At 46.8% G+C, this 15,169-nt stretch overlaps 1 protein-coding gene and 1 long non-coding RNA gene across 2 annotated transcripts in view; one reads left to right on the forward strand and one right to left on the reverse strand.

The window, feature by feature from the left end:
- Positions 1-15,169, reverse strand: part of LOC135904071 (uncharacterized) — a 592,735-nt gene that overhangs the window by 519,860 nt on the left and 57,706 nt on the right. The window lies entirely within an intron of this gene.
- LOC135905458 (uncharacterized) overlaps positions 576-15,169 on the forward strand; it is a 24,871-nt gene continuing 10,277 nt past the window's right edge. Inside the window, exons 1-2 of the long non-coding RNA XR_010565398.2 lie at positions 576-1,042; positions 12,842-12,943. This is a non-coding gene — a long non-coding RNA (uncharacterized lncRNA). The remainder of the gene's footprint in view (positions 1,043-12,841; positions 12,944-15,169) is intronic.

Below are 15,169 nucleotides of genomic sequence, written 5' to 3' on the forward strand. Positions count from 1 at the left end.
AAGGCCCATTCGCTATTGAAACCGCGCGAGGTGGCGTCGAAGCGAATCTTCGCTTGTTTAGTCTCAAGGCTACAGAAGCCGGGTACAAAGATGTGGAGTCGAAGGAAAGCATCCACACGCGTCCTATACACGGAAGGAACGAGGATAAGGGAATCAAAAGAACGCAAGTAGCAGCGTGCGCACATGTACAACACCGCGGTGCGAGAACCGAGGCGGAAATAACACGCGCAGACGCACGCACACACACACTCGTATACAAACAAACACACACACACACACCCACGCACGCACATTTACATACAACGTCATAAATCAAGACGATTGCGACAGCAGCAACGCCGGATAAGGAAGGAAAAGAAAACGAAAGGTGCCAAAAACGACAACCTGTAACGACGGTGCGGACCCCAGGAAGAGAGCGACCCCTTGTCGCTTTCCTCTTGGGCATCGGAATAGCGCCCTCGCCGCAAGCTCTTCCTGCAAAGAGAGCGTAAGAAAGAGAGAAGGCACTGAGGAGAAAGTAGCGCCTATCGCTCGTCTCTCTGCCTCCGCGGCTGCTCTGAATTCGCGCCGCAAGGAACCCTCCTCATGGCAGAGTACGGTGAAGTGACAACGCGCGGGCTGAGAAACAACAGTGACGTCACCGAGAAACGAGAGATAGTACTGTTTTTACCGGCTGTTTGAGGGACCAGGCTCGCCGCGCTGCGAAACGCGCTGCAACGTCTCTCCGACTCCTGCCTTCGCTCTATGAGAGGGGGGAGGGACGGGCCGTTGAACTGGGAGCCCGTGCCTCGCGTCGTCGGCGACTCCCGCTCCGTTCGCTCTTGAGCGTCTCCGAACGGCGCCGGTTCGCAGTGCGCGAGCGTGGTTCATGGTCGGTGCGGCGCTGCCTCGCCGGCGTGCCTGTGCAGTAAAACGCCGGCACCCACGGCGCGATCCTTGCACGAGTTAGGCCGAGACGCATCGATTGGATTAAGTTTTGCAGCGTGGCTTACGGCAAGGCCGGCCATGGACGGCAACCCAGGGTCAGCGTGGCGCAGCTGCTGTGAGTATCACTTCTCTGTACTTCACGCCGCGCATTTTTGAAAGAAATAAGCTAGTTTTACACAATACATGTCAGAGTGTACCCCAACGTGTTTGTCAGCCAATTTTTTAAAAAAATACATCAATAAATATTTATTCGCGAAATGCTGACCATTATTATCTTTCTTAGAGCAACGTTTTTTTGTTTGCTTTCACTGCTTGCTTCGCGCTTACATGGCAACAAATTTCCCGTGTTCAGAATATTTTCTAAACGTTTAACGCTGGCGTCAGGAAGCAGTTAAAAAAATTAAATTATGGGGTTTTACGTGCCAAAACCACTTTCTGATTATGAGGCACGTCCTAGTGGAGGACTCCGAAAATTTTGACCACCTGGGGTTCTTTAACGTGCACCTAAATCTAAGTACACGGGTGTTTTCGCCCCCATCGAAATGCGGCCGCCGTGGCCGGGATTCGATCCAGCGACTTCGTGCTCAGCAGCCCAACACCATAGCCACTGAGCAACCACGGCGGCAGGAAGCAGTGCTTGCCTCGTCACCTCTTGTAAATCCTTTACTGTGCGAACTACACACTTAGGCAAGAATTTCTATAAAGCGATCAACGTCCGTTCTTTCAGATCGCGACTATTGAGAGGATATTTAAGGGAAAGTACGAAACTGAGCAGCCCATAGCACTTGCACGGACTATATGCAAAACGAGAGAGAAAGAAAAAAATAACCGCAGCGAGGCGCTTGACATTAATTATCGGAAGTGGCGCCGGGTACACCAGGCGATAATCTGCCCACATACGCAGTTTTCCTTATAGAGTGTTGCTCTGCGCTAGTCGATTCCGCCTTCCGCGTGAAGCACTACTAAGCGCTCCGTAATCCGTGTCTTGGTGTCTCCGTGTCTTGGTGCTTTCGCAACACCTTTTGATAATGCAGTGTCTCGTTATAAATATTGATATGGTGTCATGGCAGCTGCTTGCAACGATCTAGCGGCTAAACTTGAGCTTCCTTAACACAATTATTCGTCTCCACTCCTGCGTCACAATTCCCATCTCGCGACGACGTCAAACGTCGAGTAAAATACAGCCCGACATTCCTTCCGTATACACATGTGCGTCATCGGAGTGCTGCTTACATCTGCAGCAGGTTTTTACCGCCGGAAAGATAACGAAGCCGTCGGACCTTGCGGAACAAGCCCAAACCTGCTCGTTTTCAATGTATACAAATTATTTTAATTTTCTTTCCCGGTAATTCTACAAAGCTCCGGCTTATCGGCCCCTTCCGATCGTAAACGCGCTGCAGACTACCAAGAGGCCTTTATAATTGTGTCTGTATACACAGCACTGGCCTCACCATTTACCCCGCGTTGTATGCCTGGGTTTTCGATACGGGCTATTTAATAGTAACAACACGTAACAACTAGTGAGCGTCGTATCTTGATACAGTTCAGCCGTTATGCAGCACACTCAAAGAAGGCAAGATTACATATTTACTGCTTGTGGTTTGCATTGAGTTTCGATGCGGACTATTTACTATTAACAACACGTAGCAACCAGTTACCGTCGTATCTTCATACAGTTCCGTTATGAAGCACACTCAAAGAAAGCAAGATTATATATTTACTTCTTGTGGTTTGGCTGGAGTACCGATGCGGGCTATTTAGTAATAACAACACCTAGTATCAACTGGTCATGTCGTGTCTTGATACAGTTCAGCCGTTACGCAGCACACTCAAAAGAAGGCAAGATTACTTCTACATCAAATATCAAATACGGCGGCTATTCAGGGCTCCTTGCCTCTACATTTATGTAATTGCCACTAAAGCACTGAATAGCCGTCGTCGTAATATTAATATTACGACGAGCCGTCATCATCATACCAAGTATTGAGTTTAAAACACGCAACAAAACAGTGGACTTCGGCTAACTTAAGCAGGAGTTTGGTGAAACGGCAGAAAACGCTCACATTGGACTCGCTATTTTATTGCAAAAGAGCAACTTTAGTTTTCTGGGAAGCGCAAAGATAGCAATCTTTAAAGGTCTCTTTCTGCAGTAAGTGGTTGTGTTAGCTCAATATACGAATCTATAGGCGCGCGGGCTTCTCTGAACAGGTACAGTGAGTTACGTATGATACCAAAGAAATAGACGCGCCGACGCTTAATACATTCGACTCCACTTAATTCGACGTCGGATAATTCGACTTTTTTTGCTTAATTCGAACACCTGGGAGCGTCCCGGCGAGAAATCACACGCTGCTATGGAATAAAAGCGTGTTTAGCACGAACGCGAATGCATGCCGCTTCGGTCAATTCGACTCCCAAGGGCCCCCATCGACGCCTTCTCGTGGGCACAACGGCTACTAAATAGTTAAAAACGCAAAAAAAAAACAATCTGCAGATGGCGTTACTGCTTCCCGAGGCATAAAGCTATCCTATTTTTATCTTTTAGTGGCCGACGCTCCTTCCAACCGTGAAGCCATCTGTTCCCGCTTGTATCGCGTCGTGTCACGGCCCCACATTCAGTAGTCGGCTTCGCACGTTCATCAAAGCGTCTCGTGGCATTTTGCCACCGCTTCTTAATTCGACCTTACGGATATTTCGACCACATCTCGTGGCCACACGAGGGTCGAATTAAGAGCAGTGAAAAAAAAAATCAAGTCGTAAGACCACGTTACCAGCTTTTAAGAACAGCTGATTGAGTGAGTGAAAAATTATAGGGCGGCTTGCCCCGGGAGACACTTATCGTGTAGTCGCGAGCTTCTCTCATGCTTAGAAAAACACGTTTATGTATCACGTATTGAGGAACAGAAAGCTGTATCGGGAGTTTTTCATGTTGCTTAACAATTTTCTGATTTACACTTTTCATTTAAGTAAAATATTTGTGAAGTTGATTAATTAAAACTAATTATTTATTTAGATGTAACGCAAAAAAATAATCTGAGTATCACCAAACAACGACAAACAACGTCTCCTTGGTTCTGTTCAGCTGAAGTTTGGCGGAAGTTACGTAGGAGACCCTGCATATGCCCATACCTTCAAACCGCCCTTAGATAGGGCCTTTTTCTTTCTTGCCTTTGAATTAAGGCCAAACACGGGTAACATTTGTTTTATTATCACTTCTCACCTTTCTTATCTTCCCTTTCCACCATGCGTAAAGAAAACGAACACAGTAGAATGTGAGTAAAGAAACAACATCGAATAATCAAAGCCGTGGCGCGCCGATGGCAATCGCGTCATTGAAGGGACCCGATAATGATTTCTGGTACGAGCTCCGCTTATGTATGCAGGGGGTTATACACACGGACCGCCTTTATCCGGACCGTAGCGTCGCGTCTAGCATGCAAGGTCGTCTCGGTGTTCCTTGACACACAGGCGGTTTCTTTATCCCCATCTCGTCGTGTCTGCTGCACAGATCCTTATGCCCGTTCCTCTTGGAAGCAATAAAACGAAACGGCAGAAGTCAAAGCGTCTCCAGCCAAGTCTCCGCGGAGCCTCGACTGATCGATCTGCGAGAAACAGCAAGGTTTCAGCGCTAGCGCCCTCTGGGTGTACATAGGCCAGATTTCGTTATTGAAGAACGTAACTGATATAACCAATGCTCTTAGATCCAAGACCATTCACCGTAAGGAAACATACTTCGCCCATGGCCAACAACGGGGCTTCAGAAAAAAGCACTTGTGGCTTTAAACCTTTTCTTAGAAAACGCCAGTATCTTGGATCTGTTTTAAATGCTAGTGTCCGCTGAAAGATACATGTATGATGTAACTCTATCCTTGTAAGTTTGTCAATAGTTCATGCAGCATGTTCTGTATGGTTTTACTGGCGATCTGTGCGCTCGTCTGTGAAACTGAACTTCTTTGCCTTCTCGAACAATACAATAATCCACCAATTTCTTGGCCAATCCTCCATCGTGGGTAGGAGCCGCACACGTGAAAGGCAACAACAACAACAACGACAACAACAACAACAACAACAACAACAACAACAACAACAACAAAGCACATGTGTTTACATGTGAACTGCACACATGGTCACCTTCTGTGGGTCCCTGGACTCATGTATAGAACTTTTTAATATTGCTGCGTGTCTGCTTTTGTGATGCTTTTGTGCTCCATTTTGTTAAAAATTTTGAGACAATACTTTTCTTTGTGAAGCGACGAGGCGCAGCCGGCGCCACATAAAGGCGCCGGCCTCTCCTATTATACCATGCCAGTAAAAAGAAGAGAAAAAGTAAGCATGTGGTATTTGAGATAAAACAGTGATTTTTCATGACCCATATCCAGCGATGTTTCGCACAACAGAAGTTTCGCATTACTCGTCAATACGCTAATTAATTAGGAATATATAGCTAACTAAATGTATTTGCTAACTAGCATGTGGAACTCAAGCCAAGATCAGCACTGGAAACATGTCCACTAACTAATAATCATGACAATGACCTTAATTTTGCCAGTCAAAAAAATTAGCTACGAAAGACATTGCTTTTCCATGCAGCCTTGTCTCACACTGCGCAAGAACGGCTTCGTGGGAAAGTTATGAGCAGAACTCTAATGACATTTTGCTGCCACTTGCAGAACAATCTAGAAACTGGTGCTGTCAAAAGCCCTGGTCAGTTATGTAATACATTACTCGAACTAACACGGGCTTCAACTCAGCAAGTGCATTATGAACACCAAAACAATTAAATTAAACTTGTTCAATATTTTCTTCGTGATTCTCGCACTAACATCGATGTGTAATTTTCTTTTTCGCTCAAACACTCTTTTCCGAATACGTGGTCGCAGCCACCGCCGAAGCAGCCGGCGTGTTATCCCTTTGTTTTCTTCTGAAGTTTTATTTCGTAGTAAAAGGCGGAGAAATTACGCATACTTAGATCATACTGCTCGTTGAAGCCCGCAATAATGCTCGCTGAATAATGCAATAAGCACACCACTACTTGCACTGCTTTGCTCTTCAGCACCAGAAATGTAATGTTAGGTTCAGACTCGAGTTTAGCATCAAATTATATACTGAAGTTTATACTCAAGTTAGGTTCCATTCTCGAAACAATAGTTACATTATCCCACACCACTGTGAATTTATTCGTTTGTTTATGAATGTGCACAGTTATCACGCATAAAAAGATAGTGGACAAGGAACGTAAAGTTTTCTTTGACATGAGTTACCCTCTATAAGAGACAAACTTGGTCGCACCAATGCACCAGTGATTTTGCGCTGTTTCCTGATGGCGGTGGTGATGACGGTGGTATATGCAGGTGGGCTTAACCTGTGTTAGTTTAAGCAAACAGTTACTACACCCAAGCGTCTCTTACCTAAACGCAGATGCAACTCGCCAAGAGCGCTGCAAAAGGTGTCACGCAGAAAAACTACTGGCACGCGAGTGACACTTCCTTCCGAGCTACGTGCGGTAGACCTTTCCGGAAACACCAGGGTTTGCTCACGCGGGTCTGGGAATCTTTTTTTTTTTTTTTTTTGCGCAAGCTCTTGCCTTTCCTCAAGTTTCTCCCTTTTGGAACTCTATCGTAGGCGCGATGAAATGGAGCGCTCAGCACTTCCTTCCTTGTCGCGTCGAGAGGAATGCTGAGGAAACTTGCGAGCACCTGAATAGACACGTAGGCTTGTATATATTTGCCTCTGATTGTGATAGCAATGAATGATCTTCTTGAGAAAGCATCTCGACCACACAGCATCTAAACAAACGTAAAATGCGAGCGGATATCTTTCTTTCGTCATGGTAATTTTTTTTTTAATTTGTCATTTTTCGTCACTGTCATTCTCAGATTGATTCGTTTGTTAGGGCGGCGCTTGGTCCTACTCAGTTCAAGCGATGTCAATGTGGAATCTCTTGTTTCTAGGTTCCTCTAGGTGCACTAGTGCCATAGGTTAGCTAAGCAAGAAGTGTATGGAGATAGAAAGAAAGAAAAAAAAATTACGGCAGAACTCATCTCACGATGACTGTCGATGCTAATGGTTTAGCATTCAAGCAATGCAGCGACACACCGCGTTCCTAAAGTGAATTTTATTTAAATTCTGCAGTGACCATTCTGAGACTTCGTTGCTTCGACTGTATGGAACATTCACTGTCTCCGACACTCGCTTATTTTGGTGTGGCACTCGCCTGCCAAGGTCCCCCATAAGGGTGGAGAAATGACGAAGACTGGAGAGGCGTCGACGGAACGGCAAAGGTGGCATGACGACATTGAGATGAAAATTCAGAAATAACGGCGATGTTACAATGAGGACAGCGTGATAGCGACGTCATGAGGACAATGGGATGGCGACTAGCGTATGACAACAACCAGCTGACGAAGCTGGAATGACAACGATGGCACTGCCAAGACGGCACGATGACGGATGCGTGACAGCGACTGTTTGACAACGGCACAATCATGGCAACGGCATGACAACGGCGCCATAATCCCTATTGAATGACGACGGTACGATTACGCTAGTATGACGCAGAAGGAACTATGTTGATGGAAACACGAACGCAGTACAACGACAGGACGATGGCAATGGGATGATGTTTCTGCAGAGGTGGCGATGGTAAAACAGCAGCGGGACAATGACGGCATGACGTCAGCAGTGTGACGACGACTGTGTGACAATGACGGCATGACGAGAGTGGGATGAAGAAGTTTTAGGAACGACGACGGAATGACCACGACCGCATCACGACGACACTATGACAGCGAATGCATGATGGTTATTAGGGATTTTTTTGGCAGGCCCATGCGGGTGAGGGTAGCTTTATGGGCTTGCTGATATAGGCCATCTTATAATACGTTGCATATAGCGCAGGCACAACGAAACTGAAATAGATGGCACATGAGGCAACACGCAGCGCTATGGATCCATGTCACTGCATATGCGTTACAACAAGTTAGAAGCTATGGGGAAGGGCCTAGAGGATTTGCAGCATGGAGGTCCGTCAGGGGACCGACCTATTCTGAACCTTGAGTCACAAACGTGCATTGTGCTGCGTGTCGAAAGTGTGCAAGATTCCACGTCTATGGTGTTTATTAAAGGACTCAGCCAAAAAGCCAATACCTCCGCACGGATGTCTTTATGGCGGAAGCGCCTCGCCCGTGGGGTAGACGCGTGTTCAACGGTGCACGAAGCCCGCACGACGCTCTTCTAATTCCGTCTTTTTCCGGGACGCGGGTTACGCACTCGACAGTCATTTTTGTTTCTTGTTACTGATGAATTGTGCATAGAGAAAACCTAGAAGCAGGAACCAAGTTTTAGATGAAGGGAAGAGAAAAGAAAGAAAGCCACAATTCTATAGGTAAGGAAAAGGCGCGTATACAAACTGACAACCAAAGCAAAAGAAAATCAGTCTCCAGAAAAAAAAATATAGAAGAAAGAAAAGGACGCTGCGAGGTGGTAGCAATCTGTGAACGGACGAAAGCGAAAGCGGCTACGCACGGCGTCCGAGCCGTGGAAGTGGGTCAGCCCTGTTTTCGGAGCCAGCGATCTAGGAAGTGACTGTCCGCCGACGCCGTCTATTGCCGGTCGCTGCACGCAGCGCGCTTAGAGAGGAAGGCGAGAGCTGGTCGGAAAGTGGGCAGGGGGGAAGCCACACGGCAAGCTTTGCATCCGCGGTGCCTGCTTAGGTCGGACGCGGAAGCAGGTCAGGCGCTCTCTCGGCTGGCCGCTCGGGATTCGGCGCTGGACAGGCGGAACGTCGAGAGGTGAAGAGACGTGCGCGTGTGGAGGATGGACGTGCGGGACAAGCGCACAGAGCGAAATAAAACTTAACGTTTTGTCTAGTCCTGACGTACTTTCTCTCGGCTTGTTGTTTGGCATGTAGAGAGAGAGATGCAAATGAGAGGAAGGCAGGCAGGTTAACCAGACTTAAAACGTCCGGTTTGCTACCCTGCACTAGGGGAAGGGAAAGGGGAAGTAAAGACGGAAAGAAGAGCGTGACAAAAATGAAAGCGTGAGATATAGGGAAGTTGTCTCCCCATTCCGTGACACTTTCTCAGTGAGGTTTAAGAAACGGCGTTAGCATTTCTAACAGCCACGTTGGCAAAACAAGAACAACGAACGCATGTGACGCAACTGCAGTTGCCAAAGCTGCACAATGAGAGGATGTGAACTCCTTCAAATAAGAACATGACACCATAACACGTGATAGTCTCCTAGAGTTCTTTGCCTATTTATTTATTTCTTTATTTATAGTACCCTCAGGGCTTACAATGAAGCATTACAGAGGGGAGGGGCTAAAAAATACAGATAAGTATGCAAGAAAGGAGAAAGGAAACACGAAAGAAAGGAACGCCCTACATGCTTTTTCAGCATACAATTCAGAGTCGAAACCGTGCAAATTGCTAATGGAACGTTGCCTGACGTCTCCTGCAGAACGCTTATTTTGCTGGACTCGTAAATGTAGACACTTCTAGCCGAGTATTAACGTGCGCTATGTAGTAAGAAACACTCACAGACCCCATCGACCATTTGGTTCGAATCAAGCAAGCTCGTCGCTGAGTTTCATCGAATCACAAACAAAAACTTCTTTACTGCTTTTCGCTGGCCAAGTCAGCAGCAGGAGCTCCGAATTGGAGCATAATGCTTATTGCTGCCGAGACCATACAGCTACAAGGAAGTCCGTAGAGGACACGGCTGCAAAGAGGTAGGAGTCAGGAATGGAAGGAAGTAACCCCCGGCAACGAACACCATAACTGTCTCGCTCAAAGTGGGAACCCGAACTATTCCAAGCCAGAAAGGATGCGCTTATCTCATAGATTTCGCCGCCTCATCGAGCACAACTCCCTGGACCAGTTTTCGATACTTTGGCAACGGAGCAGCCTGACACGATATGGACGAAAAGAGATATATACAGTACAGAAAAGCATCGCAATTATAAGACCTGAAAAACGTTAAACTTCCTTAAGTAGCACGCAAAGTGTCTTATTGTGCGCAGGCTACTTAGCATATATAGTATTAAACGCCTAAGAAAAACTTTCACAGTTGGAAAGCGCCGCTCGAAATGACCTACGACGCTTACGTGAATGTGTCTTTCATTGCTTGCATGGGTTTCTTTGTTGTACCTGTTTCTTTCTCTTCACATTCCTTCATTCTTTTAATTTTTGATAGCTGTGCATTCGTTTTCTGTGGGAATCACTTGCGATCGTCGGCTCTTTTCGCGTCTCCGTCCGGTATGCACGGCTACGCTTTGTTCGATCAAGCAGCCGGCTTGGCCTACATTTCAAGCCGAACAGCACAACACGCGCGCGGGCCGGTCGCTAATTGTGCTGTCACTCAGTGAGCGATGCCCCTTGCTTCCCAAGCCTGTGGCCAGCGCACTACGCTGGCCTCAGTAGTTCCGTTTCCTGCTCCGCGCTACGCGTCAGGTGCGGTCGTGGAGCGTTGTGAACCTCGTTGGCGCAAGCGGCGCTGTCTGGCGGCGAGACAACGAACCGCTATTGATGTACAATGAGTTCACGGCCAGTTAAACGCGATGACGTCACTCAAGGTAATTCAAACGCTCCATGACCGTCCACCAGCCGTCGCCTATCGCGCCGTTCTGAATAGGGCGAGGGCGCGACGACGTCTAAAGGCGAAAAAGCCCCGATGCCCGCGTCAGCAATCGGCGGCGTGGAATAGGCGCCGCAGCAAGATCCGCCAAGGAGGGGAATTCCCGCCGTTGTTTATTATAGCTTTCGCGGTGCATATGCGCAACCTCAATTACCGCGCGTGAGGCTGTTCTTATGATAGAATAAACTTATGCAAGAAGAAGCATACAGGTAAAGCGCACAAATTAAATTGCTTCAATGTATCGTGGTCAGCATCGCTCACTCGGTACACCAGTGGTCGAGACTGAGACTTAGGTCTTGCATTGGCTGCGGGTGTTCTTTAAACCGTGCCTTCACAAATCTACTTCTTGCTAGTGTACACCGGAAAAATAAATTACTCCGGCAACATAATTACCATCATAATGCACATTAACTAAAAATCTCGTTTAAGCTGTATTAAACTTTGTTTGGGAATAATGTACAGTTTCTCAAGGCTTGCCCGACCCGCCGCGGTTGCTCAGTGGCTGTGGTATTGGACTGCTAAACACGATGTCGCGGGACCGAATCCCGGCCGCGGCGGGCGCATTTTGATGGGGGCGAAGTGCGAAAACACCCACCCGTGTATACTTAGATTTATAGGTGCACGTTAAAGAACCCCTGGTGGTCGAAATTTCCGGAGTCCCCCACTGCGGCGTGCCTCATAATCAGACCGTGGTCTTGGCACGTAAAGCACGATAATTAAAGAAAAGGCTTGCCCAAAAGTAAGGAACAAATTGGGGAGCTTTAGATTTTGCTTATACATAGTTAGGGGACGCAAACCGCCAGGCTGACAAAAGAACACAAAAGAGCGCATGCCGAGCGTGTCGCTTTGCGTACACAAAGGTCCGTTTAGGTGCCCAAACCCGTTTGCGTGCACAAAATCGGTAACTCCCTATTATTTACACTCCCCCCACCCTCCTCCAAAAAAAAAAGAAAAGATGTATCTAGAACCATGGAGAACGCGTCAGTGGCAGCGCAGTTACGTTCACTATAGAGAGTTTTAGAGTATCGGACGCAGATGGGCTTTTGTTCGCTTGCGTACGCAAGCCGTTTGCTCCTCAAACCCAAACCCGGCTATTAAAGATTTTGCGCTTGATGTTTAGAACCTAGACTGTGAGCTCTAAAGAAAGCCTTAACAAAGGGCACCGGAAAGTGTTTAACGCGCAACTACACATACACCCCCGCAGCTGTTTCAGCATTTCGCCACTAGGATAGGAACGCGGTCGTTGTAGCTGGAATATTCAATTTCAATGCCCATTCCCAGCTGAAGAATCGTCAATTGGGCGAGTTGAAAAGGTGTAATAACGAGAACTAAAAACAACAAAAAAGGAGTTATCACCTAAAGAACAGCGCTTCAAGACGGGACACAAGAGAGGAACTGCGCACTCCCTCCTTGTGTCCCGTCCTGAAGCGCTGTTCTTTCTGTAATAATGAACCAATCAGCTCGTCAGCAATCCTTGGAAAAATGAGCATGAACGGGACAAGGATACACAGAAGCGACAACGACACAAGCACTTGCTCACAACTAGCTTTTTTTGTTTTGTTTTTACTGACCGAGATATACAATATGCAATTGTGATAAGTAAAGAAAAAAATGACACCTTGTTAAGCTACCATGCACGTGACTTTATTGCACCTCGCTTGCTGTGCACGGATTCGCTATGCAAAAGGACAGGAGTGTAGTATAGATGGGGGTACGGGGAAGGGGGGGGGGGGTAGATAGAGTGTGCATTCTTTCCCTTCGTTCAATCAGTGCGCAAGTGAAATTCTCTTTGAGCGGCAGCAAAAAAATCATTGCACGGATGTGAAAGCACTTGATTCCGCTGCGCTGATGAGCCGCGGGGCATCGCGTCCATCTGCTCGTCGTTGTATTTTGTTTTTCCTGCTCTCACTACGTTTAGCGTCCGCGTGTCTCTGTCGCTGACGATATCGCACTCTAAACAGTGGTACATACACAGTGACACAAGTTGTATGCTGGCTTGGGCCACTATGTACGTGCTGTGTGCTGTCTTGCTGAGCAGACAACATGTGTCTCAGGTACGTCCACGAACAGACAACTTGCTGGTGACTGCTGTCTGGACTACAGTAGGCAACTTGGGTCAAGGCCTTAAGGGCTTCGCTGAAGTTTTTTAAAGACATGCGAATTGTGCGACCACCTTTGAATGTTGTAGCGTGTAGTATCGCGTTACTGTGTGAATTTTCTGGTTTCCATTTTTTCCCCTTCTTCTTTCTCCTTTTATTCGCTTTACCCCCTTCCCCAGCACAGGGCAGCCAGCGAGTACTTACACTGGCCAACCTCCCTGTCTTTCCTCCCCTTTGTCTCCTCCTCCTTGGGTCACTGGTGGGCATGTGTCACTGGGCATGTAAGTAGCGAGGAGTAAGTAGCCCTAAATATATTAAAGCGACAGCGCGCCATCCGCAACAGACACCTCCACATCGTGCGCGGCTGCTAGATGGGTATCCATTGCAACGAGGCCGCAGCCAGAATACATACGGGTAGAAGGGAGTTGCTACGAAGTCTCCACTGGGATACAGTGATCATAACAAGATGTACTGCGTCGTAGTATCTTTCAGCAATGTGGTTGGCACCGAGATTGCCGCTTCGTGTGTCTGCTGATGATATGCCAATAAAAAGGAAAAAATGGAGAGAGAAGGCAGGGATGTTAACCAGAAATGCGTCTGCTTGGCTACTGTAATGCAGTCATTTGGGCTTGTTGGTAGGACATCATGAGGCTTATAGCGCGTGAAAAAGACAAGGACGAAAGGAAGCGCCCGTGTGTGTCACGTCTTCTTTTCGTCCTTGTCTTTTTCACGCGCTATAAGCCTCACGATGCTTGGCTACGCTACACTGGGGGACGGGAGAGATAAGGTTTCGTATTTCACGGTTAGCGTGCGAATATGCAGAAGGTTACACAAAAGAACATGTCGCTGAATTTGACAATCATCTTGGGTGGTTTCTATCACTTGCAGAGTTCTTTAACGTGCACCCAATGCACGGTCCATAGGCGTTTGTGCATTTCGCCCCACTCGAAACGCGGCCACCGTGGCCTGGATTTGATCCCGCGACCTCCTGCTTAGCAGAGCAACGCCAGAGCTAATAAGCAACCGCGGCGGGTGGCGAATGTATACTTAAGTATTCACTATTTTAGCACTTCGGCTTTTATAGTACGAAATAATATAAGTACGTTTTTTGCTCATCTTTTCCAAGAGTTTCTCTCATTTCATTGTTTTCTTATCGGTCACTGCCACCACAAGGACACAGCTGCAGCAATTTGCTTGATGTACTAGCTGTGAGCGTTCAGTCTTTATTTTCAATCGCACCAAGCTATAAAGCGACAACTGAACTTATCCCAAACACTTTTCGCAAATTTAAACAATCAAATAGGCTCCAAAGTCAAGACGTAAAAGCGATTTAGCCAGGTAATTTTATGACTTACGGCAGCTGGCAAAGGCATAAACTTTAACCCTTTTCTTAGCGGGCCATAAAGAATCAACCACTTTCAGGGATAACTTTCTGACACGCTGGGGTGCATTGCTTCTGTAATTATTCCGCAAACAACGCCATGACTGTATAAATGCTAACTGAACTTTTCTTTTTAGTCAGCTATTCTGTGTTTGGTGCATTGGAAAGTTCCGAAAATTAGATCTTCAACAGGAAGTATACATCGTCGACATCGGCCTCAGATCCGTGATGCGCATTTCTTAAATCTAGCGTTACAGAATGTGAAGTTCGAATAATTTTTTTAATGACACGCACGCAAGACGACTATGTAAACTCTGTCGAGGAGCCCCATTTTCTGTTTCGACAGCTACGTTGCTTTGACGATGTTCCAAACTTTGGCAGATGCTCTGCAGTGTGTGCCGTATTGATTTTGATGTTGCAATAGCACTAGATTCAATTTCATTTTCCCAGCAGTGCACCGTTTGTATTTGTTTTTCTACAGGGTTTTTAAAGCAAATATGCACGATGTATTATGAGAAATTCCCCCCGTCGTGTGGAGTCCTGACTGAGTCAAGAACACGCAGTCGATTTCAGCCCGACCTTGCATGCACACAAGCTTGGATGGCGGCTTGACCTCTTGCGCTTTAACAACAGCCTGTTCAAACGGTCATATGATTTGTTCGGAGTACAGAACACAACACGCGGCGGCTCCAGCCATCGTTCCAGGTGCAGGTATTCAAAGCCTTTCGTACACGTGAAGCAAGTTCACCGCTATGTTCATCTTACTGAGTCGTAAATAAACTATAAGGAACTTGAATGCTTGTTAAGTTCCTTTCATTTATTTATGTACTGTTTTGTTTTGAATATATACATGCATATTTCCATACGGAAAAGGTGCATGTACTCTAGATAGCACATTGGGAATACCCATATGCGCATTCATAATCGCGTAAAAGGACATCTATAGGAAAAAAATGTTTGCTAGTGTCGTGATTGTATATAAGGACCATAGCTGCAGACAGCTTTCCACTCCATGCACTATATTTGACTGTCACAAGGAAAAGTGCGAGCGTGATATCATCGAAGTAAGTGTCGTTAGAAATGATGGGGCGGGCTTTGATAGCCTCACCAATGTTTCGTCAACACA

The sequence above is a fragment of the Dermacentor albipictus genome, chromosome 1 (assembly GCF_038994185.2).
Source record: "Dermacentor albipictus isolate Rhodes 1998 colony chromosome 1, USDA_Dalb.pri_finalv2, whole genome shotgun sequence".
Lineage (NCBI taxonomy): Eukaryota > Metazoa > Arthropoda > Arachnida > Ixodida > Ixodidae > Dermacentor > Dermacentor albipictus.